A 25,590-nucleotide genomic window follows, 5' to 3' on the forward strand; every position below is an offset into this window, starting at 1 on the left:
CAAACAATTAGAAGGATCAAATTTTACAAGCAAGAGATGTAGATTATGAAAACATTATCAGGAATTCTCTCTAGCATCCTTGGCACCAAGACCTCATCTATCTTAGGAAAATACTGCATATATCTTTTATGTTTTGGTTATCCAACAACTTGTCTTCAGTTTACAAAGGGAAATAAGCTCAATGAAACAAACAAAGGAAAAGGTATGTATTTATAAGATATGTATGATCAAGATTTAAGAGAGGGTTTAACAAATTTAAGATTGGTAGTTGTTATCCAATAATGTAAAACCCTAGGTAAATGATGAAGAACCCTATTCAAGGGGTTTGTAAAAGATATTATGATTTCCAAAGTTTTTAATTGGAAACTTTAATTGCCTAGGGAATTCTACATTAACTTCACACTTTTAGGTATCGCATAGTTTTCTTTGTTGTACTTACCATTAAGTATTGCAGGTATAAATTATGATTCATGAGAGAGAGCACTCCAAGGAAAAAACCTACAAGGTTTGTAAAAGGAGAAACTCTAGGTATCTCTATTTGTAAAAACTTATTTATTAAAATTATTTTACTAACTATTTTATGTTTAGGCATTTGAATTGTAAAATATTCTTGTTAGGAAGATCAATCACTAGATTGAATCTACCACTGTCATATCTCTTGTCATTTATTCATTTTTGTGGAAACCCTAATTTTTAGGGTTCACTATAAAACTCTAACTTGTTAATGCTTACAATATATTGTCCATAATATTGAAGCCCTAGGATACTTAGGTTTTGTAATTATAACAATATTTAGGTTTTTCGGTAATACTTTGGTAAAACCTTAATATTTTAGGGTTGTCATAAAACCCTAAACCCTTAAGGTTTGGTTAATTACTGAAACCCTAGTCAAAATTGTTAAGATTTAATGTTTGTATCCATACAAAAGATTAGTATGAATGAAACCTTAAATGTAAACTTGCTAGTTCTAGGGTTTGTAACAAAACCTAGTAAAGTTTGTCATGAAATTATAAAAAGCATATTGTTGAAACCCTAGATGTACAATATTTGATTTTGTGGGTGTTGAGTCTAGTTTCTGGGACTTAAATAATTTCTTTACTATTAAGTTGTTAATACCTAATATTTGACTTTGGAATCTAGGGATTATGTCAAAAACCCTAACAGAAGATCTCAAGTTGGATATGAAAGATTATTCAAGTTTAAGTTATGAAAGTTTGACTACTTATGATTGATACTCTCTTCATGTTGATATGGTAACCCTGTATTGATCTCATACTCCTGTATATTTGTATTTGGTTACTAGATTTGTAGGTACACAATCTTCAAAATGTTGAAGATGTTCACCTATCTTGAAAATGACTTAATGATGAGCATGATGAAAAGAAGAACCTGATAAAGTCTATTTTTGAGTCAAGTGGGAGATTGGATGCCCTCCATGAGTTCATAAGATGTTGATAATAAAGTTGAACAATATTTAAATGTTTTTTTTTTAAATGAAACAAGATATATGAGAAGCATCAGGATAATTGAAGACCCTTAATGTTCATATTAATGTATATATGTATTGAAAGGTTATTTCTAATTAGGTTTTTGTTTGCACAATATCTCTCCATTATAAAATATGAATTTTTTGGAAGCATGCTTGACTAATGGATATATATGTAGTTTATAGGAAGAGATGTAAGCATCTGGGGCTAAGTTCCTGATGCTTGGGAGGACATTTGGTCGACCCATGTGTTGATGTCCAAATCCCGAAGTAGGGAGGGTGGCATTGGTCATAGAGCTATGACCTTGGATACACACCTAGAGCCCTGAGCTGGTGTTAGAGTGGAAGCTTGATGGTACCTATAGTGGTTGAAGCTTGGAACAAACCTTAGTCCCACCTAGTTAGATACCCTAGTCAAGTATAATTCGAAAACACTATAGTGTTGTATGAATCTTTATATTTGTAGATCATTTCATTTTGAGTTCATCTTTGTACCTATATGTAAAAATTAGGAATACCTCCCTAGTTAAGGGGGAGTGTTGAAGAATGTAACTAGTGTTGGTATTCATAATTGTATTTGATTCATAAGAAAGAAAACAAATTATTTTTATTGACTTATTAAAGCATGTGTTTCATGCTTGGGTCAATGGTCAATAGGTAAAGCCTCCATTGTAGGCTTCTAAGATTTTTTTTGAGTAAAATTCAAAGTAATTTTTGTAAGAGACCCTCCTTGGGCTCCTTAAGATCAAGAAAGGAAAAAACAATTGGTGTCTAAATATCTCCTTTGTTGGGTGTGGATCCTGATTATCTTCTTTATTCAAAGGTATCACCACATTGGACCCCAGTTCGTAATGGGGCGCAATGGCACCCATTATTTGGCTGCAAGGCGGTTCTAGGGGGGGTGGCAGTGATCTTTAGGAGCCCCCCATGGCGGGGGATTGGGGACAGTGTCCCTGAAGCTAAAAATAGATGTAAAATTTCCTTGTAAAATGTTTTAATTTTGTAGTCAATCTGGGTCATTCATTAGGAGGAAATCTGATGGTAGAAGTTATTTTTAATTTAGGTTTGTTTTCCCTAGAAGGCAACCCCTTGCTATATATGAGGGAATTGTATTGCAGCTATGTATATATGTATTTTTTATGAGAAAAGGAGAGGATATTGTGTGAGTTCAAATAGGGAATTACATTGGATCTATTGTAGGTTGTATCTCTTCATTTTGTTGGATAATATAAAAGGAAGGACTAGCCGTTTCTCCATGGATGTAACCCAAATTGGGTGAACCACGTATATCTGTGACTCTCTTGTTTTATGCATTTTATGTGTTTACATTTCTGCAATATTTTATTTGCTCCATTGCTCTATAATATATAATTTTCTAACATCCTCCACCAAATCAATTCCTTCTCCCAAAAGGATTACCATTCATCCTTCAAATATTGCCTCCAAACAGAAGATAATCAAGTCAACCTTCATTACAAGTCTACAAGTTGTCTTGTCAAACTTTTCATGTTGGCACAAAAGCATAGTGACCAATAAGTATAAATAGCCTACTATTTCACCATTTGAAGGAGAGAATTGAAGCATTCGTTCAAGAAGTAAGAGAAACTATTACATGACTGAGAAATGGAGAGGAAGTCGAGAATCTTAGAATACTATTATAGAGAGGAAGTCAAAATTATGAATTAAAGAAATAATTACAGGGAGGTCAAAGTTCCTTGTTGCAGAGATGATTACAGAAAGGGTTAATATTATTGCAGAAGGAAGGCTGAGATTTCTAAAGCAGGAAGGCCAATATTTTTGAAGTAGGAGGTTTGAGACTATTGCAAAAGGAGGGTTGAAATTTTGAAGTTGAAACATAAGGAGACAAGAAAAATGATTACAGAGACAGTTGCAAGAGGAACTATTTTCGTGGTTGGAGTAAGTCTATTTCTTTAGTCAAAGGGTCAAGTGTGTCTTAACCTAATTTAATCTACTAGAGAAAGATTTGACTGGGTTTTCTCCTTCATTGGGGCTTTTCCCTAGTTGTGCACCTACATATTTTGTTCTTATCTTTGTGATCTTCATGTTGGATTTTATTTAATGAAAAAAACACTAACATAATCAACATATAATTTCACAAGTAAATGTCAAGATAATAGAAATAAAATTGAAGAATCTAACTCACATAATGCCCTAGATTTATCAATAAAGGAGAGGTATTGGACCTCATTTCAATCACACAAGTAATGCAGTCTCATCAAGAAGTCTTAGGAAACTTTAGAGCAACAAAGAGGTGAAGGATAGCAAGGAAAGTAAGAAGGTTTATTTGTTTGGCTTGTGCATCAATTCTTTGGAAGAAAGCTATATTTGTTCAAATTTTGAGTTAAAGAAGAGCAACATACCTAGTTATAGAGAGAAGAATTGTTTTTTTGGTGGCTAGCCTATCACTTGGTGAGTTTCCTTGATCAAAGGTCTTGGAAGTCTTCCTTGAATTTCTATAAGAAGATAAGTTTTTGGGTTTTTCCCCTATGGAGGGGTTTTTCCCTAGCCTAGAGCCTATTTCTAGTGTTCTTGTTTGCATTGTGATCTTCTTTATTAGCATTGTCTCAATGATGAACACAAAATAATAATGATGATAATTAACTAACATTATATCACAAGAATTGTCAATATAACAACAGAAAACATTATAAAAGAAACCCTAATTCTATTTTCCCTAAATTTTTCTCTACATCTATGGTATTGGAAGATTTGCAATGTAGAAATAAAAAATTGCTTGAAACCAAATGCAACGCAAAACTAAATTACGAACCTGGTAGCCAAGCGCTTGGTGGGAGAAATGTGAGAAATACTTCGATGAGATTTTTTCACGTATATGACTCCAACCGTAGTTAATCTTTCAAATCCAGATATCTGAATGAAGTTCCTGTAAAACAAAGGAAGGAGGAGAATTTATATGCGATAAATAATTAATAACATAGTAGAAAAATCATACCAGTGCCTTATGCCCAATTAATAAATTAAGAGTTTATCCTATTGCTCTGCATGAAAAATGGAAATTATGGTCTTTCACTCAAATACAAACACAATTGTTAAAGAAGGAAAAATACTACATGATTTTTTTCATGGAAAATTTTGTTATTTCTTATAAGACTTTATGTAACTCCTAATCAGCCAATACATACAACACAAATATCAAACAAAGTTTGTTGTCTCACCTAAACCTTTACCATTTTGAGCTATTTTCTTCATATAGTTGTTCCACTTCAACATCTGAATTGAAACTAGTTTTCCTACACATATTCATGAGACCAATGAGGCAAACTTAGATTAAATTTGACCAAATATTAAATTCAATTGCATGAATAAATAATAATTAAAAAGACTTGCATGCATGAATACCTGCATGATCTCCTCTTGGTTTTGAGAATAAATTGTTGGAGTACTTTGACCTTGGAGCAAACCTTTCCCCACTCGATGAAGCAACAATGAAGTAAACATTGACTTTGTTGTTGCTATGTTTGATTTGGGGTGTTATAATTGCTCAAATATTATCCAAATCCTAATTTATTATCAACTGAACATGGTCAACCACATGAAGGTGGAATATCTCATGGCCTCCCCCCCCAACATCACTCTCAATTCCCCAGTACCCGCTCTATCTACTTTATAAGAAATAGTTGAAAGAAAGACATTAAGATACATACAAAAACAAATAGTAAGCATTCATTAATTGATTCATTCATTCGTAAATCAACAAAATATTTCATCTCAATAAATTTTATCATAAAAAATATGTTTACATAATATGAAACAACATCATGTACATAAAGGGACATATATAAATTATTCATTAAAATATAAGATTCATTCATTCATTCATTAATCATAGACACAAAATACTTCATCTCAAAAATTTTTATCATCAAAAATATGTTTACATAATATGAAACAACGTCATGTACATAAAGAAACATATATAAATTATTCATTAACATATAAAATGCATTCATTAATCATAGACACCAAATACTTCATCTCAAAAAATTTATCATCAAAAATATGTTTTCATAATATGGTGCATGATGTTTCTAATGATATAACTATTACAATCATTTATTTTTATTTTTCTTTATTTTTGATGGCCTGATCGAAACAGTTGGAATGGTTGCTATATTTTCTACTATATTTATTGTAACTAATCTATATATTGGTTGCATTTTCTAATCTATATTAGTCCAACAAAATTTAACATATATTAGTTGCTAGTTCACAACATTTTGTGATTATGATGAAAATTTAAGTAAACATGAATGTAATTTCCATGATGGGATGTATGAATTTCCACCGCAGATTTCCCATCAATGATTATAACCTTGAATCGGCTAGCACTAGTTTGTCATCACCATATCAAAATGATCCGGCAGATGAAAATTTACATGTCTGTCATCGTCACTTCACATTTTCTCATATATGACCCTTTCTATAGATTATATGCATGAATTTCTAGCAGACCATCCCCTCTACCTAGCCTATGATTGATTGTGAGAACATGTGGACAAAGTACAATTTATAAGTAGGGGATATTGTCAACAAAGATCTGTCAATTGTCTTTTATTCATTTGTTGTCACAATAAATCATAGGATAGGTGTTGTCTTAGTGGGCCCTAGCCCAGGTTCAATGTTAATTTAGCCAAACAAATCCCTACACTACTATCCCGTTCGACATCAATCCGCAGAGCGCGAACTGAAGTCTAACCCGAAGCAGTATGGGGGGATACTGGAACCAATTTTTTGGACCCAGAGAAGGTAGTGATGTCGTTTTATGCCCTAAATATGCCTTTGTGTAGATCAATAATCCTTTTAGGGCTTAACAATATACTTCTCTTAATCGGCCTGTAGACCTTCGGGAAGGTCTACGATTGTCATTCGCGGACCCTAACTAGGTGAAACAACTACTTACACGCTTATATAATTACTCTTACTTCCGTATTTACCCATATTGGCTTAACTATTTGATAACTTTAACATGCATTAATATGTCCTTCACATAACCAGATGTTATTATTTGCATACAGATAAAAATGTAAAACATATAGATTCACGCATCAATACAACATTAAGTCATGAAACCATTACTTAGCATAACATAACCACATTTATTCATAACAAAAGTAAATAGATCAAAACACAGATAATTCTAGAGTAATATTCTTTATTAGTACTTCAGATCTTCTTACAGACTCTAACTACCCTATGCACTCACTTGCAAGGGTCCGCGCACTCAACTGTGGACTTTTACCCTAGGCCTCTATGTCACGCGGAAAGAGTCGTTAGTGCGGACACAACCGACCTTCCTAGAAGCCTAAGACTTTCTAATGACAAACAAGACAAATAAGAGCAATCCTTCTCTAAATATGCTTTTACAATATGTGAAATCAAGTGTTTAGATCCTACCTGTAATCCAACGCTGTTGTAGTAGTCCAGCTCCATTGATCCGGATGAGCTCCTCCTTCACTTCGAAACCTACATTCACCAACAATCAAACGATTAAATAGCACCTGAATATCACATAAAATAAAACATATTTAACATATAGACCAAGGAGTATATGAAACAACTCATAAATAACAAATTGTTGAGAAGAATGGACTAATTTGTATTAAAAGGTAACAAAAGGAGCCATTACAACCTGAGCCTTGGTGTTGTGCAAGCTCCTCCCAGGGTCCACAAGAGTTCTCCCTTACTCTGATCAGCTCACCCACCTCCCAATGGAAACAAGTAAAGATGGTAATCTCTCCTCACAAGCTTCTACAAGGAAGTCCTAATTCCAGCAACATCTACCCTTAGGAATATTCAGCTTTCAACCCCCTCCCCCTTTGGCCCAATGCCTGTATTTATAGTGCTCTAGAGGAAGTTATTCAGGTCCACCATCAATGGGATAAGCCCCTCTTTGGATGGGATAGCTCCCCTATTGATGGGATAAGTTCCTCTTTGGTAGGGATACATGAACCATCTGGAGGCGCTTCATACACGTCAAACAAGCTTCTAGAAGACTCTAGAAATGACCACATATAACTTTTTTGGAGTGAAACTTGCGCCTTTTGACCTTTACAGGAGTACGCACCCACCCCTTTACATACAGAGCGTACAAGTACGCAGGTATTGTGAACTTGGGTTGCGTACACGCAGGTAAGGCTAAGAGAAACTGCGTACCAGAGATAATTGACTTTTAATGACTTTTCTCTTTTTCTTGAAGTTTGACATGAAGAGCAGAGGCATGAGACTTGCCAAGGAGGATAGTATGATAGTGGATGGAGCCATACTAACTGTAAATAGTCATGGTGACATTTTTTAGTGTAACAGATTGCCCCCTAAAGTGCGAAGCCTGTAGTAGATTAGGGTTTTTATGATCTAGGAAGGGTGAAGTACTTTATCATTTCAAGGAATATCTTGCGGAGGACCCGGTCGAAACCTGCAAATATTCAACACAAAATACATATATAAGATGATATCATCGCTGAGGTAGGCATTCCCATACTCAGATTGAAAACTTTAACTAACAATCTAACTACTGCTCTGATACAAGAATGATTTTGCAGTACATCACAATCATAGACTTTTGTAGACACAGTATGGACGCAGCCATCTGTTTATGATTAATCTACTATATAATGAATACAAAACTCCTCGCAGCCTGGATGGTGGAAACTAGATCCAGGGTCTTCATTTCTACTTCCCGAATTGGTACGATTCTATCCATGCGAATAAATGAATTGATGTCGAGCATGGTAGAAACCACTTGATTACCGGTCAATGATGTAAACCGTTAACAAGTGTGAGAGAGACCACCAGTAATGTCAATGGTTCTCAAAGTACCCAGTACAATCCATGAAATGTGAATGAATGAGTTGATGTCGAACACGTCACGGAATCCTTTGATCGAAAGTCAATGATGTAAACTGTCGTCAAAGGCGAGAAACCTGCCATTGATGCATGCAGACTTCAAGGTACTGACGATTTCTAAGTCATCTTTCTAGATAATGTGCTGATGTCGATAGAAAGCGACCCGTTGCAGGCAAGCCCACAACACGAAATCATTGTTCAAGTTGAAGAAATGTTGCTGTAAGGACTGACTCAAGGATGGTCAAATGGATGACAAGTATTTTGCATATGAATGGTTTATTTGTAGAGACCTCTTGAACACATAACGACACGACAGATGGCTTGGTGACGATTGACCCAAAGTTAATACCCAGAAATGGTTGAAGACTTTCAAAATGGTTTGATCAACTTTAAGGCAAAGGATTTCCCAACCCAGGTGAATGAAAAGTGTCGTGTTCAAGCACGGTGATAAGGTTCTTCTGTAACAAAGGATGAAAAATAGGTTCATTCTTCTCTCTTTTCCCCCACCATTTCTGGCAAGTACCTCTTTATTTTTTACAAGCTTGAGGAGGATAACATATGCTTGATTATAAGCTCATCCTTCGGATGAGTCCAACTTAGTTTAGATTCGGACCCTAAGAAGGAGTGGTCCGTTCCTGTTTGTAATCGAACAGGTCCTCTACTGTGAAATTTTAACGAGTCCAGTATAGGAGAAACTCGGCGTTTTTCATTTTTAGAGAGTCTGAAAAAACTAAAGAAGACTCCAAGGTGAACTTTTTCGTAAATTTGTGTCTCCCAAGCCCGAAAAAGTATAAAATAATACCTGAGAGAACCGCTTGATCTTGCGACCAAGGAGTACTTTCATGATTAATGCCTTTGACCTAAAAAGTAAAAAGCGATCAGAGGCATGTCGTTTTATTTCCAATATCGAGTTTGAAACGACAAAAACCCGGCAATCTTTTCCTGTTTTTACGGTCAGAAAAGGGTTATAAGGGGACCGTCTTTTAATTCCGTTTTAACGAGTGTAAAAGAAACACTCGGCAATCTTTTCATGTTTTAGGAGTCAGAAAAGGGCTTAAAAGATGACTCTGATGTCTTGGTTTGTAAAAAATGATGATTTTACCCTAAAGTCCTTTTGTCCTGCACAAAAACAACACATTACTCATACCTGTTTAAGATTGGCAAAAATACATTGAAAAATATCCTTTCATGGTGAAAAATAAACAAACTTAACATTCATTCATCCAAAAAACCTATAAAAAGACTTTTTACCATGTCATTTTTACCATTTTACTGTTGAGGTTGAGAAAAGGGCTTTTGACAAGAAACTTCCCGTGGAGCTTGCGGAGAATCCGACCGTCAGAATCGAGCGCCGTCTCTTTCAGGTATTTCACAACATCCTCCTCTTCAATTTCATCCGTTTAGAATTTCATTTCAAGTTCTAGTTTGATTTTTTAGAGGGTTTTAGGTTTCAGGGTCCATTTCTCGGGGGACGCAGGTGCCCCATGGGCGACCTGCGTACCCCGACTTTTTCGTATATGGGAAAAAGGTTAGAGTACGCAGCCCACCTTCAGAACAGCTGCGTACCGCCACTCTGTTTTCTGAACGCGGGGTGCGTACCCCGTGAAACGCGGATTTTCAAACCCCAAACCCCAAATTTAACCAACCAAATTTTGTTTAATGAATTCTAATCATTGTTTTTTGGTGTGTAGGTCACTCACCATGCTAGATTGGCATGAAAGAGAACACGAAGACGTTGATTTCGCCGCAATAGGTCATCAACCTTCTATTGATGCGTTAAAGGCATGCGGTCTCTACAAGTACTCGGCCATACCTGGCATGAGGGCCCAGGTGCCATTCTTAGAGTGGCTGGTTGAAAGGTGGAATATTCAGGATCAATGTTCTTACATCGGAGAAAACCAGCTCGAGATAGAGTCCTCCGACATATACTTTCTCACTGGCTTGCCTAACAGGGGCGAGCAACTCTCTCTATTCGGGACTAGGCCGGGTGGCCAATCCCTTGCTAGTCTCCGGCTAGAGTGGTGCAACAATCAAAACCAGGAGAAGGGGATAGAAATCAAGTACATATCCCATCCTGAACTTATGGTAATTGCCTTTACAGTTACCAGACTTTGCGGCGCTACCGCTTTGCACATAGCCACTGGTTCCCAAATGCGGATGGCTATAGATTTCTTCCGAGGCACCATTTTCAACTGGTGCGATGCTGTGTTGGCCAATATGAAGGGCCAACTAACTAGGGCAAAGAACGGACAACTAAAGACTTTTGGATATGGGCCTTTAGTTGTGAGCTTTGCCCTAGAGAGAGTTCCAATGTTGATCCCCCAGCATCTTACAGTTCCAGTTGGGGCTCCTCGGGAGCCTAAGTTGACGAGATGGGTTGCGGTAATGGCCCGGCATCCTGATGAGGGAGCAGCAGTTGTTCGATTTCCTGATGGTTACTTTCACTGGCTGGAGGGCCAGGTCTTTGCGATTCAGGATTTTCCGTACGCCGGAATGGATTTTCGCAATGATCCGGACATGGTTCTTCCACAGGGAGAACAATGGGACAATAGAGGTATTTCATTTTTCACAAGTTTTTAAAATTATCTATTATTTTTGTTTTTTATATATCGTCTCAAAATTGACAACACAAATTTTCAAAATGCAGATGTAGGTCCACAGCGTCCGGCCAATCTCCGGGCTTTTGAGAGAAGAGTACCAGCTGTACCAGCACCGGCCCCACAGGATGCGGCCGCAGAGACCTTAGTCGAGCTGGAACAGGATCTAGAGCGTCTGACGGCAGGTATACCAGAGACCACTATAGATGACATTCCTATTCGACTTCAGCGCTACGTGGTCGCAGTCCCAGGACCTTTCAGGAGGTTCCTGTGTAGGGTAGCACGGGCAGTGGTCTCGTATAGAGAGCACCACCAGTGATTGGCTAGTCACTTTTGTAGACACATATGACATTTTTGGTTTTTTGTACTTATCATTTTTGCCGATCATAAGGTGTTTTTCAACCTATGGTCGAAGACGATGTATATTTTTGACACACTCCTATCTATATATATATCATTATTACCGGCTTATTTTGTTAAACATGTGTGATGAAATGTTTATAAATTTACATTTATGATTGTTACAAATGTCTATTTAACATTCGAGACGCTATTGCATCTGCTAATGTATTTAAAGACCTTGGAATATGCTGATATTCAATGTAGTCAAATTCACGTTCCAAGAGACGCACCCTCAAAAACAATCTTAATAACACTGGATTTCTAATGGCATAGACTCTATTAAGCTGTAATACAACGAGTTCAGAATCTAACCTCACTATCAAACTCCGAATCCCAAATGAAATAGATTCAGATAATAGTTCAATCACTGCACTGTATTCTACAATGTTGTTTGTTGTTTGACCGAGGCTCACCCCATGCATAGAAACTAACTCGTCAGAGGGCGAATAGATAACCCAAGCTGCGGAAGAGATATTCCGTGTACTACGACAAGCACCATCAGCGAATCCAATGTACGTTCGGAGAGGCGTCGACATCTGCAATATCAAGAGTAAAACCAAGATAAGCCAGAATAACGACAAAAAACACACTCTCTAAGCTAAGCACATTGTCTAAACTAAGCAAACATACCATCTAGAAAGAAAAATTAACCTAACTAAACTAACTAAATCTCCATACCCACCATTTAAGCATAATACCTCTTTAGGTAGAGTCCATTTCTGGGCTTACCCAAAGAGTCCCCATCAAAATCTACTAGCTCATAGGCCCCTTTTGCTAGCTTTCGCTTGACAATGTAGGGCCCATGCCACATGGGAACGAATTTTCCAGCGCCTAATTTATCATTAGCTTGATCATATAATAGTACTAGGTCTCCTTCCGAAAAATTACGAGGGGTCACGTTACGATCATACTGAGCTTTCATCCTTTTTGCGTGAGTCTCGATTGCTAAAGCAGCATCTCGTCGAGTCTCATCTAATTTAGCTAAGTATAACAGACGCTTCTCCTCTTCGGAAGTAGCTGGGAGTAATTCGATTGCCATTTGAAGTGATGGGATTTCGCATTCAATGGGCAACACTGCTTCCAAACCATAAACTAGTTGGAAAGGAGTGAACCCTGTTGATGTTTTTACTGAGGTTCGATACGCCCAAAGCGCTGAAAATAACATGTTGTGCCAATTCAACCGATGAATACCAATGATTCGTCGAATCATGATAACTAGAACTTTGTTGATGGATTCAACCAAACCATTTGCTTGAGGATAATAAGGAGTAGAACTATCATGACGTAAACCAAGCTGGCTTGTAAGTTCGGTCATCATAATGTTTCGAAAATGGCGCCCATGGTCAGTGATTATCGCTTGTGGGACACCAAACCTAGCAATAATATGATTGAATACAAAAATCGCTGCTGTTTTGCCGCTTGCCTCGAATGTAGCCATCGCCTCGGCCCACTTAGTAAAATAATCAACCGCAAGGATGATATACGCATGCCCCCCGACCGAGTGAGGGTTACATGTAATAAAGTCGATACCCCATTTAGCAAAAGGACCAACGGAAATTATAGGGTGGAGAGGAGCAGGTGTTGCGCGCATCTTGCGATCAAACACTTGACAGTTGTGGCATTTTCGGACCACAATGATACAATATTTAAACATGGATGGCCAGAAATAGCCAGCACGCAACACCTTTTGAGCTGTGGCATACCCAGACATATGACCGCCACATGCTCCAGAATGGCAGTCATTCAAAACCCTTTCTGCCTCTTCATGAGTTAAGCAACGACGAAAAACCAAGTCCGCCCCACGACGATAAAGAGTATCTCCAATAATTCTGTATTGTTGGGACTGGAATCGAATTTTCTGGCGTTCCGACTTTGAAGCTTCGGGCCGAAAGGATTGGGTTTGGAGATAAATGATTATATCCCCATACCATGGATCTAAATTGCTGATAAGAAACAGAGATTCGTCTGCAATGGGTTCCTCTGCCACAGTTTCCGTGTCAGTACGCGGGAAGTCACACATCAATTCCGCAAAAACTAAGGATTTCTTAGACTTGGACTTTTCGAACTCCAAATCGAACTCCTGCAGGATAACAATCCATTTGGAGTACTTGCCCCCTAGCAATTGTTTAGTCAAAATATAGATCATAGGGTTGCAATCCAAAATCACTGTAGTTTTACGGAGGAGAATGTAATGACGAAAACGCTGGACAACCTGAACAGCTGCCAGGGCCAATTTCTCCACATGCGAATATTTTAGCTCAGTGGGATTTAACGTCCTACTAAGATAATATATCACATGTTCCGTTCCAAATTCGTCTTCCTGAACTAAGACCATTCCAATGGTGGAGTGGGAGGCGGTGAGATACAAAAAGTAGTCCTGGTTGTAGTTGGGAGGATGCAGCAACGGTGCATGGGTCAACGCGTGCTTAAGCGCATCAAAAGATTTCTGAGCTATCTCATCCCAAGAGAATTGAGCGTTTTGTTTCAACAACCGGGTGAAACCCTTTGTAACCTCGGCGTAGTTAGGAATGAATCGACGTAAAATGTTTGCTTTCCCCTGCAAACTTTGGAGTTGGCGCAAACTCGAAGGAGGAGGAAATTTGATGATGGCTTCGACCTTCGAGGGATCGACGCGAATACCGGCTTTTGAAACGACAAATCCTAGCAATCGTCCCACTTCTATGCAGAAGACACATTTGTGTGGGTTCAACCGAATTCGATAATGCTGACACCTCATAAAAATAGCGCGTAAGTGGACAAGGTGATCAGCTCGATGTAAAGAATGAGCAGGAAAATCATCGAGATACGGTTGCACAATGTGCTTGATGTTGTGAAATGCGTAAGACATTGCCCGTTGGAAAGTGGCTCAGACATTCTTAAGCCCGAAAGGTAATTTGCAGTAAGCAAACATCCCCCAAGGACAAATGAAAGCTTTTTTTGGTTGATCGGCAGGTAGAATATTGATTTGGTTGTAACCGGAAAAACCGTCCATAAAGGAAAATATTTCACTGCCGGCACAATCATCAATTATTTGATCGATATAGGGCGTGGGATAGTTGTCTTTTGGACAAGCACGATTTATATCCCTATAATCGATGCATATTCTTATTGTTCCTTGTTTCTTATTAACCGGAACAATATTCGATACCCAATCCGTTAACGGGATCAGATAAATGAAACCTGCTTTCAAAAGCTTCTCGACTTCTGCTTTAATCGCAGCCGCTTTCCTAGGGTGTATCTGACGCAGACGTTGCCGAACGGGTTTAGCGTCCGGGTAAGTCTTGATTTCATGAACAACAATGGAGGGATCAATTCCTGGCATTTCCTCATCAAACACGTCGCGGAATTCTTGAAATAGGACCTTGTATGTTTGAATTTCGTTATCTGTACACGAGGAACCTATATGAATGTTTTCAATAACTCCGTTTTTGACTGAAATGTCAATGGAAATAGTTTGGGAAATGTTTCCCAAATTCAACTCTGAATCGGGATGTTTCATGGGATTCTGAGCGTCGCTGACATATTCAGTTGTTAAAATTGATGAAAAATCATTTTCAAAGTCATCATCCTCAGGTAAAAACGAAGATCTATGATGAAGATCTTCCCATGGTAGATCGTCTACACTTAGGATTTCGCGAAGTTGTTCGTCAGATGACACAACTTCAGGAAACGTTATCCGTTCTGAGGTTGATGCGAAAAGTGATTCTTCACGGACCACATTCATTTGGTCGGACTGGGTTGAACTTGAGTCGGAAAAAGACTGCACGACCTCATAAGCAATTTCATATGGACTCAAAGGCATTGCATTACCGAATGAGTCTATCTCAGATTCAGATGGGACAATCCAAGGATCATCGTAAATAATAGTGTCTGAATTAATCATATGAATGGATGCGAATGAAGGGTCTGCGTTGATCGAAGGAAAAGGAAAAGTTCCCAGTAAACCAGAATCTTTCATTAATCCTACACCAACATCCTTGTAAGGGATAGTCATTTTACCGACATGCTGGATACTCTCTGAAGAGGCTGGGTCGGATGAAAAGTAAGCCAGCTGGTCTATCGTCATGATCTTACCATTATGTGAAAACTTTATAACTCTGAAGACCGATGACACGACCGCTGTCATAGCGTAAGACCAACTGCGACCCAAAAGAAGGTTGTAGTCTAGAGGGGCATCAACCACCTCCACATCCAGACTAGCGGTTTTTCCTTCAACCCCTATAGGCAAATCCTGTAGAATGCCAAACGGATGGAACCCACGGCCATCAAAGGCCTTAAGAATCGTCAGGGATTGGTTCAGTGAAGGAGAACAAAGCGATCTCCAACACTGAATCGACATAATACACGTAGAAGCTCCTTCATCAATTACAGTCCGATGAATAGGCATGTTTTTTACTATCACTGGAATCTGGAAAGCCATTTGATGAGGGAGACGTGGTGTACTATTTTCTAGATCAAAGATTATCACGTTCGGGTCCTGAATATCAACAGCTCCTATAGCGAACAAGAGTAATTTTCGTTGTGCTGGGCATGATTGCAGCACTTCCAAAGCCGACATTGCTGAGGGTGAAACAGCTAAATCCTCAACAATGTTATAATTCTGAGCTGCTCTCGCATGTGGATTGAAAGCAGACTTTCAAAGTATACCCTTGGCGGGTGGTTTGATTACCAAGTCCGGGTTAGGTTTCTCGATCTGTAGTGGATCGGAACCGGGAGCTGAGGTTGATGGATTAGAATGAGAAGATTCTGCTTCTTTGCCATCAACAGGATTCTTACTACCATAATCTTGCGATCGAGTCGCAATCCGTACATGAGACATCATCAATATGGGTTCTTCACTGGCACTCGAGGAAGAACCTATCATTTTACTCTCCTACTTTGGAAATGGATCTTTCAAAACAGCAGGAGTTGGGGAACCTTTAACGATTTTCACAACCTCTGCCCGATGAGGGAAATCTCTTGTGAAATGATCTTCTTCACAAATTAAACAAGGATAGCGAGGTTTGCGCTTTTCGTCATTAGATTCCGACTTCTCTTTTTTCTCCTTTGGAGCCTTGTCTGCTTTATCCTTCTTCTTACCTTTCTTCTTACCACCGTTTTTTGATTTAGCCGTAGATGTCTCTACAGCATGAATGTCGACGGTAATTTCAGGAGAAGACTCTCTTGTCGGGGAGTCTGGTAAGGTTATTATTGAAGAAGAATTCTTTGAGGATTTCTTCTTACTTTTCGTATTCACCGTACCAATCATGCCATCAGTAGCATGAGACCCCGAAGGAGCAGCAGCGATTTGATTCGACTTAGGAAGATCTGGGATCTTCTCGTGCAACGTACCCGACTGAGTGTAAACTAAGTCAAGGTACTGGGCTTGAGCAATGACTTGCTCCTCAGTAACTACTCCGGCCTTTGCTACATCTTCAGTAATCTTCGGTAATAATGATTTTACAAACCATTCAGCTAAGATTTGGTCCGGGATAAAAACTTTCACTAAACGTCTTCGACGTATCCATTCATGGATATGATCGGAAATATAAGTGGACGTCGATTGTTTTAATGAAGTTAATAACTCAGTACCGTTATCGTATCTGACCGACAACTGAAAATGAGTTAGGAACGAGGTAGATAACTGGCTAAAATTGTAAAAAGAGGCCCGTGGTAACTCAATGTACCACTTGGTTGCGAGACCAATGAGCGTACGCTGGAAAAGATGTAAGCGGATCGAATCATCCGAGATAGAATTTGAAGCACACCAGAGGTGGTAAGTCATCACGTGATTGGACGGATTCTCTCCAGACTTACCTTCAAACTTGGGTATATCACTGGGCAACTTATTTGGCATTGGCGGCCAGAACGGAAGATATTGAGTTGGATCGTTCGTTAGGCGCGTCAAGTCGGGTAAATCCAAAGTTGCGATAAACGGTAATTGCCGATTAGGATCTCTAAAACTCTGGGTCACAAGACCAGTCCCAGGAGGAGGATATCCAGGATAACTTGGAACAGGAATCGCATTTAGGATATTATATCCTCCTGGAAAACCAGGATTAACCGGACCGTACTGGGGTTGTTGAGGTTTTTGATAAGTGTACCCAGGATACGGTTGATACTGGTAAACCGGTTGTTGGATAGCAGGACCGAATTGGTACTGTCCCTGGTACTATTGGTAGGTAAATTGAGGTTGACTTGTTACAACAGTACTTAAACCAGGCTGCCCTACAGGCATCTGGACCGTAGTTTGAATCGTAGATCCAGACAACGGTAAAGACGTCTGAGGAGTGGTTGCAGAGACAGTAGAAACCGGAGCTGTCGATACTCCAGAAGTAAGTGCGGTAGATGTTGCGGTAGTTGCAGCAGCCATTTGAGATGGAGTACTAGGTGCAATTGGCGGCTGAGTAACTACCGAAGTTACAGAAGTTTGAACATTTGACTGGACAGGTTGCGGTTGTTGGGGTGAACCAGAAACTACGGGTTGTCCAGTTTGAGGTAACAACTGTATACTTGGCTGCAACACCTGTTGACCTTGTGATGGATCGCACACTATCATTCCGGGGTATTGACCCGTAATAGGTTGAGGATACTGAGATCCATATCCGGGTTGAGGATAGGATTGATAACTGAAAGGTACAGTTCCCATACCTTGAACATATGACTGACCTTGAGGTGGTTGATAACCTTGACCAGAGTATTGACCTTGAGGTTGATAACCTTGGAGTAAATACTGATACTGGGGTTGACCTTGACCTTGAGGTTGATACCCTTGAGGTTGATAACCTTGGGGTTGATATTGATACTGAGGTTGACCCTGGGGTACATATTGAGGCTGGGGTTGACCTTGAGGCATGTATTGTACCATAGGTACATACTGACCTTGAGGCTGCCCCCCAGACACAATTTGTGTACCTTGAGGTTGCCCCCCAGGCGTTAATTGAGGCTGCCCCCCAGGCGGTAATTGGCCACCTTGAGGTTGAGAAACGGGAACTAAACCTAACATCATGTAAATGTCCCCTACACCCAAGGTTTATTACCATTGTTTCCAGCTAATAACCCATGATCAATGGGTTGAGGAGATGCCCCCGCAAAGGTACCAGAAAGTGACTGATACCCGGTGGGAACAGAAGGACCGCCATGTAAGAAAGATTCAGGAGATTGAGTAAACACGGACTATTGACCAGACATATTTACAGGAGTATAAATACCTCCAGGTGGAAAAGGAGTACGAGGTGGAGAAAAACCTACCCCTGAGTTGTCTAAATAATTTGTTAACGAAAGGTACCAAGTAGTACTTCTAGGAGGACTATAAAAGATAGATTCACGCTCCCTTAGATCAATAGTAGGTTGTTCTTCAAGGATAGATACGCCTAATTCTTCCTCTGGAGCAAGTTCTTCAATAGCTATCAAACCAGTAGGAAGATTTTCGGTAATGACTCTTTCTACCCTAGGTGAATCTGGTACACTAGAATTTGGAGTAACAGGTTCAGATATTTCAGGTTCTTCGCCTATATCACTAGTAGATGAAAAACTACCAGCAAGCTCAGAAACTTCAACTGCTTAGGGATTATAACCTGTTTCTAGACTTTGGTAATCTTGATGGACTACCAACGAAGACTCTCCTTCTTCTGGTGAACCTACTCTACTGCCGCTAGGAGGAGTTACAAGGACCTTTAAACCTTCGTAATGACTTGGGACGTCTTGAGGAGGTTCACCCCGAAGTCTACGGGATTTCCTCAACAATTCGGCCACAGAAACAACCTCAGGAGACTTGCCCCGAAGTCTACGGGACTGTCTCGGTAATTCCGCCACAGTTAAAAACTTTTAACTACTGCACACGCAAACAAAGTAAAATCTCAAAGCAAACCACCTAAAGTCTCTAAAGAACCAAACAAATTTGAATCATACGCCTAAAGAATCTAGGGCGTCAAACCAAGCATAAACAGCAGCCTTCCAGACCGAAAACGCTAGTTGGAGATGAAACCCAACATCGCCGGATTCAGTACAGAAGTGGCGGGTGGAACAGTTACCCCGGCAACCTGCTTAATGAATAGACTCACACAAGTTCCTCCACTTTAACCGTCTCGAGTGAAGTGAACCCCCCGGAAAATCCAAGTGAGTCTAGCCGACGTCTACTCCAGGTACAGTGGGATCTTCCCTCCACCGTCACCTCGGTAGAATCCTAAAGATAATGGTCACTAAGGTTACCAACCGCAACAAATGCACCTAGGGGAACAGTCTACACTCCGACAGCACGCAAGGGCAGAGTATCAAGCTCAAACCCCTTGCCGGCTCCTTGACAATAATCCAAGGTTTACCGACAAGTGACCCCTGGCTCCTCGAGAATGGTTAATCCGAGGTTTACTGTTTGTAATACGTGCATGTCTGGCGTCGTTCCCAACAAGGGAGGATTGATCCCCTCACTGGTTCGGACACGAGCTCGTGCTTCTCCTTTAAGAGGAGCTTTCCAAGAGTACAAATGAGACAATTGGATTTATTCTATCACAAGATAAGCTACTTGTTTTGTTTTGTTGTCTTGGAGAGTTAATTACTCTCCTACTCCAAGACACTAGCCTGATCTAAATTGGTGTTTCAGAGCCCTAGTAAATAAAAGTTACTAAGTTGATTTTACTTTAAGCGTTAATTTTATGGTTTTTCTTAAAGACAAAAGGTAGTGGAGATGAAACTGGTGGTGTGTAGACTCGACTCGCAACCACTACAAAGATGCACCTAAGATGATTTACACTACTTTTCTTTTTCAATGAATCTCCTAACTAAGAGAGTTGGAAAATGAAAATTTTATAGAAAACAACTTTCTTAGTAAAGACAATCAAAGAAACAATTCTCTTTATCTTTTCAAAACGCACAACTCATGACCACTAATTACTCTACGAAATTTCCTTTTTCTCCCAAAAGTCTACAAATGCTACCAAAGCGAACTTTCTCCAAAGAAATTTTTTGTGTTTTTCCTATATTAATAAAGCATATAAAAACTATTTTATCAAATCAAATTTAACAAATCTAATACAATCAAATCAAATTCACTCAAAAGCAAATTAAAAGTAAATTTACCTAAAAGTAAAAAATAATGAGGACAAAAGCCTACAAAGATGATTCCCGGATGTTTTACTTAGTCAAAATGCAACTAAGGATCAGTTCATGCAGAATCATAAACTAACCAAAAAACAAAATCGAAATCTTTTTGTTCTTTTTTCTCAAGAATGGAATTCAAAGCTTTAACACACAAACTTTTTGAGATTCGCAAAGAGAAGACACAAAGGTAGGTCTCTCACAAAGGTGACTTCTATGACAGGCCCGACTCCTAAGAGGACTGATCAAAACCAGGGAGATCCAAAGTTTGACAACCTCTAACGCCAAAGTCACTACAGGACCAGTTAAAAATCAAACCCTAAGGCAAAATCCCTATGAATTCCACCAAAACCCTCGACACTAATGGGACAAGTTCAGGTGAAGATCTTTGACAGTAAACTGATGGATCTAGGCAGTAAAAACAAATTGAAAACAAAATCTAAAGAGCAAAAAAGCAAAAATTGAAATTTTCTCAAAATTGACAGGGGTACGCAGGTCATCTGTTCACACAGGCGCGGGTACGCACTGTGCACAAAGACGCAGTGCGTACAAGTACGCACTGTGTCAAACTCAGAGACTGCGTACTGCTGGCAAAGCTAAGAAAAATAAAAAAATAAATTGACTCTAAGCTAACCCACCCAAATGCACAGCTAGACAACCAAAAATCAGAAAACAAGCAATTTTTTCTCAGATCAAAATATCAAATCAAAAAGAACTCAAACACATTCATGGAGTCCCCAGCGGAGTCGCCATTTTGTCACGCGGAAAGAGTCGTTAGTGCGGACACAACCGACCTTCCTAGAAGCCTAAGACTTTCTAATGACAAACAAGACAAATAAGAGCAATCATTCTCTAAATATGCTTTTACAATATGTGAAATCAAGTGTTTAGATCCTACCTGTAATCCAACGCTGTCGTAGTAATCCAGCTCCGTTGATCCGGATGAGCTCCTCCTTCACTTCGAAACTTGCATTCACCAACAATCAAACGATTAAATAGCACCTGAATATCACATAAAATAAAACATATTTAACATATAGACCAAGGAGTATATGAAACAACTCATAAATAACAAATTGTTGAGAAGAATGGACTAATTTGTATTAAAAGGTAACAAAAGGAACCATTACAACCTGAGCCTTGGTGTTGTTCAAGCTCCTCCCAGGGTCCACAAGAGTTCTCCCTTACTCTGATCATCTCACCCACCTCCCAATGGAAACAAGTAAAGATGGTAATCTCTCCCCACAAGCTTCTACAAGGAAGTCCTAATTCTAGCAGCATCTACCCTTAGGAATATTCAGCTTTCAACCCCCTCCCCCTTTGGCCCAATGCCTGTATTTATAGTGCTCTAGAGGAAGTTATTCAGGTCCACCATCAATGGGATAAGCCCCTCTTTGGATGGGATAGCTCCCCTATTGATGGGATAAGTTCCTCTTTGGTAGGGATACATGAACCATCTGGAGGCACTTCATACACGTCAAACAAGCTTCTAGAAGACTCTAGAAATGACCACAAGTAACTTTTTTGGAGTGAAACTTGTGCCTTTTGACCTTTACAAGAGTACGCACCCACCCCTTTACATACAGAGCGTACAAGTACGCAGGTATTGTGAACTTGGGTTGCGTACACGCACGTAAGGCTAAGAGAAACTGCGTACCAGAGATAATTGACTTTTAATGACTTTTCTCTTTTTCTTGAAGTTTGACATGAAGAGCAGAGGCATGAGACTTGCCAAGGAGGATAGTATGACAGTGGATGGAGCCATACTAACTGTAAATATTCATGGTGACATTTTTTAGTGTAACACTCTATGCACATAACTACAGAGCCTTTCTTCTATTCTAAGACTCTTCACTCTTAGCTCTTACTGACCCATCAATGACTTAACTGCCTTAGAATCTTCTAAGACTCTCCTTTTTATACAATTCCATGGTCCACGGACCATGGGTGGATCTTCTAAATCCATCACAACTTACATAAAATAATGTTGGAAACCCTTTAATACACTTTACATCTACACGCTTCGCAGCCGCAAATTACAGAGATTTTACATTTTACATACAAAAAATTGGTCTTTCTACCCCAAAACTTGGGCTTTTAACCCCAAAATCGACCCTAGGGGACCCTGTCCCAATAGGCCCCCAACACAAATGTGGTGACTCACTGCCGAGTCACTCTGTTGGCGCAGAGATCTTGCTACGAAGACCTCCCAACTCCACTTGCAACACTACAACTTCATTGATACACTGCATCGCTGCCTACTTAAATTGTTCTACCAACTGCTCCATTGTTGGTCCTGCGCTATCGACCTGGATCTTCTACTCTATTGTCTACAGGTTAGTCAACTTTTCCTTAATGGTGGCGGTAATAACATAAGCCTCATCCAGCAAAGGCCCCAATCTAGCCTTGAGTACTACCTCTCTTCGCTATGCTGCATCCGCCTGTTCTTTCAATTCCTTTGCCTTTTGCAACTTTACCTATTTCTGCGTGATAGCAACAGTGCGCGTCGCAGTTATTGCCTCATCATACCACTGCTATAATTCCCTCGCCTTGGTTGCTAACCTCTATAAGTTTGGATCTTCCTACAGACTAGTAAGTACCTCCAGTGATTGTTCGAAAAGCGTAGTGCAGTCTGCCACCGCGACATCTATTATAGTGACTGCGTTCTTGACAACTCCCTCGTGTTGTTCTCTGACCTGTAATGGAGTTGCAGGTTGTGCCCACAACTCAAGCTCTGTAATATTAGGGTTTAGCTCAAACTGAACCTTGGCCAACTCTATCTTTGCATCGCGCACACCCTAGCCAGCTTCCGAATCTTGGCTTCCATTAGCACTTCTTCTGGGATGTGCAGTTCCCGAAAGGTTCTGCACACTTCTGCTACCACCGTTGCGGTGTGATCCTTCTTCTCCTGGACCTTCTTCCAAGTTTCTATCGTTGTTGTTTTCTTAATGAACAATTATTCATTGTTAAGCTTTTGCTCACTGATCACACTGAGCTCGTGCTTCTCTCAGGTCCTAAGTTTTGCGATCACAACTGCTTGCAGTGTGTGAAGGAATTCACTTGGGAGCATGGCCAAGTTAAGACCAATGTTCCTTAACGCAGCCTTGCCAACATCTGTCTCTGCACTGAGGGCTCCATCAGGTAGTGCGACGGCCTAAGGATCCAAAGAGAAAACCATCTCTGTAGCTCCAGTGGTCCCCGACACCAAACTAGTCGATGCCGCACTGCTCTGCCCGAAACCTGTCTGCAGTTCAGTAGTTTGGATCTGCAGCTTGCGCAAACCCGTCTGAATGGCAACCAAGGCTTGATTCTGCTATTGCTCGAACTGCTGTAGTAGTTCCACCATCGTGTCCCTTACTTTATCCCCGATGTCATCCAAGTCACCCTCTATCAAGGTGATTGGGTCTAGTGATGACTTGGTGGCATTGGACATTTTTTGTGACCCTTATTTCTCCTGCTCCCGATTCCACCTCACTTGGAAGGGGGTTCTCTCCTGGTCTCCACCACCCTGTTCAAATTGCTCCTCTTTATTTGTCTGCAGTGAAGGAGACTTCTGACTTTTGTCAGATTCATGCTCTTCCTCCCATTCCTTCGTGACGCGCTCTACTTCTTCTCTTGCTTTTTCCTCAACCTCCTTTTTATTCTTTTCAACCAATTGCTGCATTTTCAACCAAGTATCTTCCTTCTTCTGCTTTCCTACAGACTTACTAGACCTGGCTAGAAAATATGAAGTCATGCGCCACTCATCTGGCCAATGATCAAGGACCGCTACTATGGCATCATCCGTCGCAAGGTATGGGAGATCATACCACTTCTGTTCTGGGTCCTTCCATGCCCGGATGGAGATACAGTGGAAGTTCACCTTGAACTCTTCGTATCCCAACAGCTACTCATAAATAGTTGGTGATAGCCTTGGCTTGTAGTTGATGGCTGTGCGGATGCTTGCCTCCATGAGTACCCAAAATATTTTACTCTCCTTGACCTGCTCAACATCCTTTATGGCCCATAGTGAAGCAAACTTTTCTTCTTCTAGTAAATCTGACGCAATCAGAGGAAACTGGTACTCCTCCAGTAATTTGCACATTAGCAACATAATTGATAACAACATCCAAGACTAATGGAACGTCTTGCTGTGGTCTTGTGCTTCTCTGTAGTTCACAAGGAACTCACTGCATAGGTAGCGCACCCAGATAAATTGTACGCCCTCCGCGCACTGGGCCACTAATGAAACAATTGGTGTCGGCACCTTGTCTGCACAACACTTCCTCATTACCTTCCCAATGAAGATCTGGGTGGCTACCTTCACCGCAGGGTCGGTTATGCTTGAAATTAAATATCCATGTGACTTCTTGACAAGCTTAAACTTGTCCATCATTCTCTTGGCGAGGTCGCGCTCGCCCACCATTCCGCCAAATGCCTTGGCCAAATTCAACCCTGAATGTGGTAGAAATGTGATCCTATGGATTTTCATATCCATGATTGCTGTCGGCTCTCCCAACCATAGGCACCTGTCGTGAACAAGACACAGTAATTGCTTGAACACGATCAAATTTATTGGAGCACAATTATAATGCAGCACCCATAGCAGATTCAACAATCCTGCCTTCTCCACCCCTCTAATCCACTTCACCATCTCTAGCATGGTGACACCAGAATCTTTATAGAATATGTGCGTCACAAATGTATCAGTCGCCAGGTGGGGGAATCGCTCAGTATCCGCCAAGTCCCAATCCTCTAACTTTAGATGTGGGACGTGCGCTAAGCGCGGACCTTCAAATGTGATATAATCGGGTAGAAGAGGTGTATTAAGCATAAATTTTCCCTCATCTGGGTCCTTCGAGACCTTCACCTTACCCCAATGTGGAGGGATGTATTTGGGTAGCTTTGAGATAGGGTCTACTAAAAATTTTCTTGTAAAATGTTGTAATTTCATAGTCAATCTGGGTCATTCTTTAGGCAAAGATCTGGCAGTAGAAGTTATGTTTAATTTAGGGTTTTTTTCCCTAGAAGGCAACCCCTCGCTATATATGAGGGAATTATATTGCGTCTATGTAGATCTGTATTCTGAGTGAGAAAGTGAGAGGAGATTGTGTGAGAGCGAAGAGGGAATTACAGTGCATCTGCTGGATAATATGAAAGGAAGGACTG

Source organism: Pinus tabuliformis, chromosome 3_2 (assembly GCF_031772625.1).
Source record: "Pinus tabuliformis cultivar Carrire ecotype Pingquan chromosome 3_2, CPIR1, whole genome shotgun sequence".
Lineage (NCBI taxonomy): Eukaryota > Viridiplantae > Streptophyta > Pinopsida > Pinales > Pinaceae > Pinus > Pinus tabuliformis.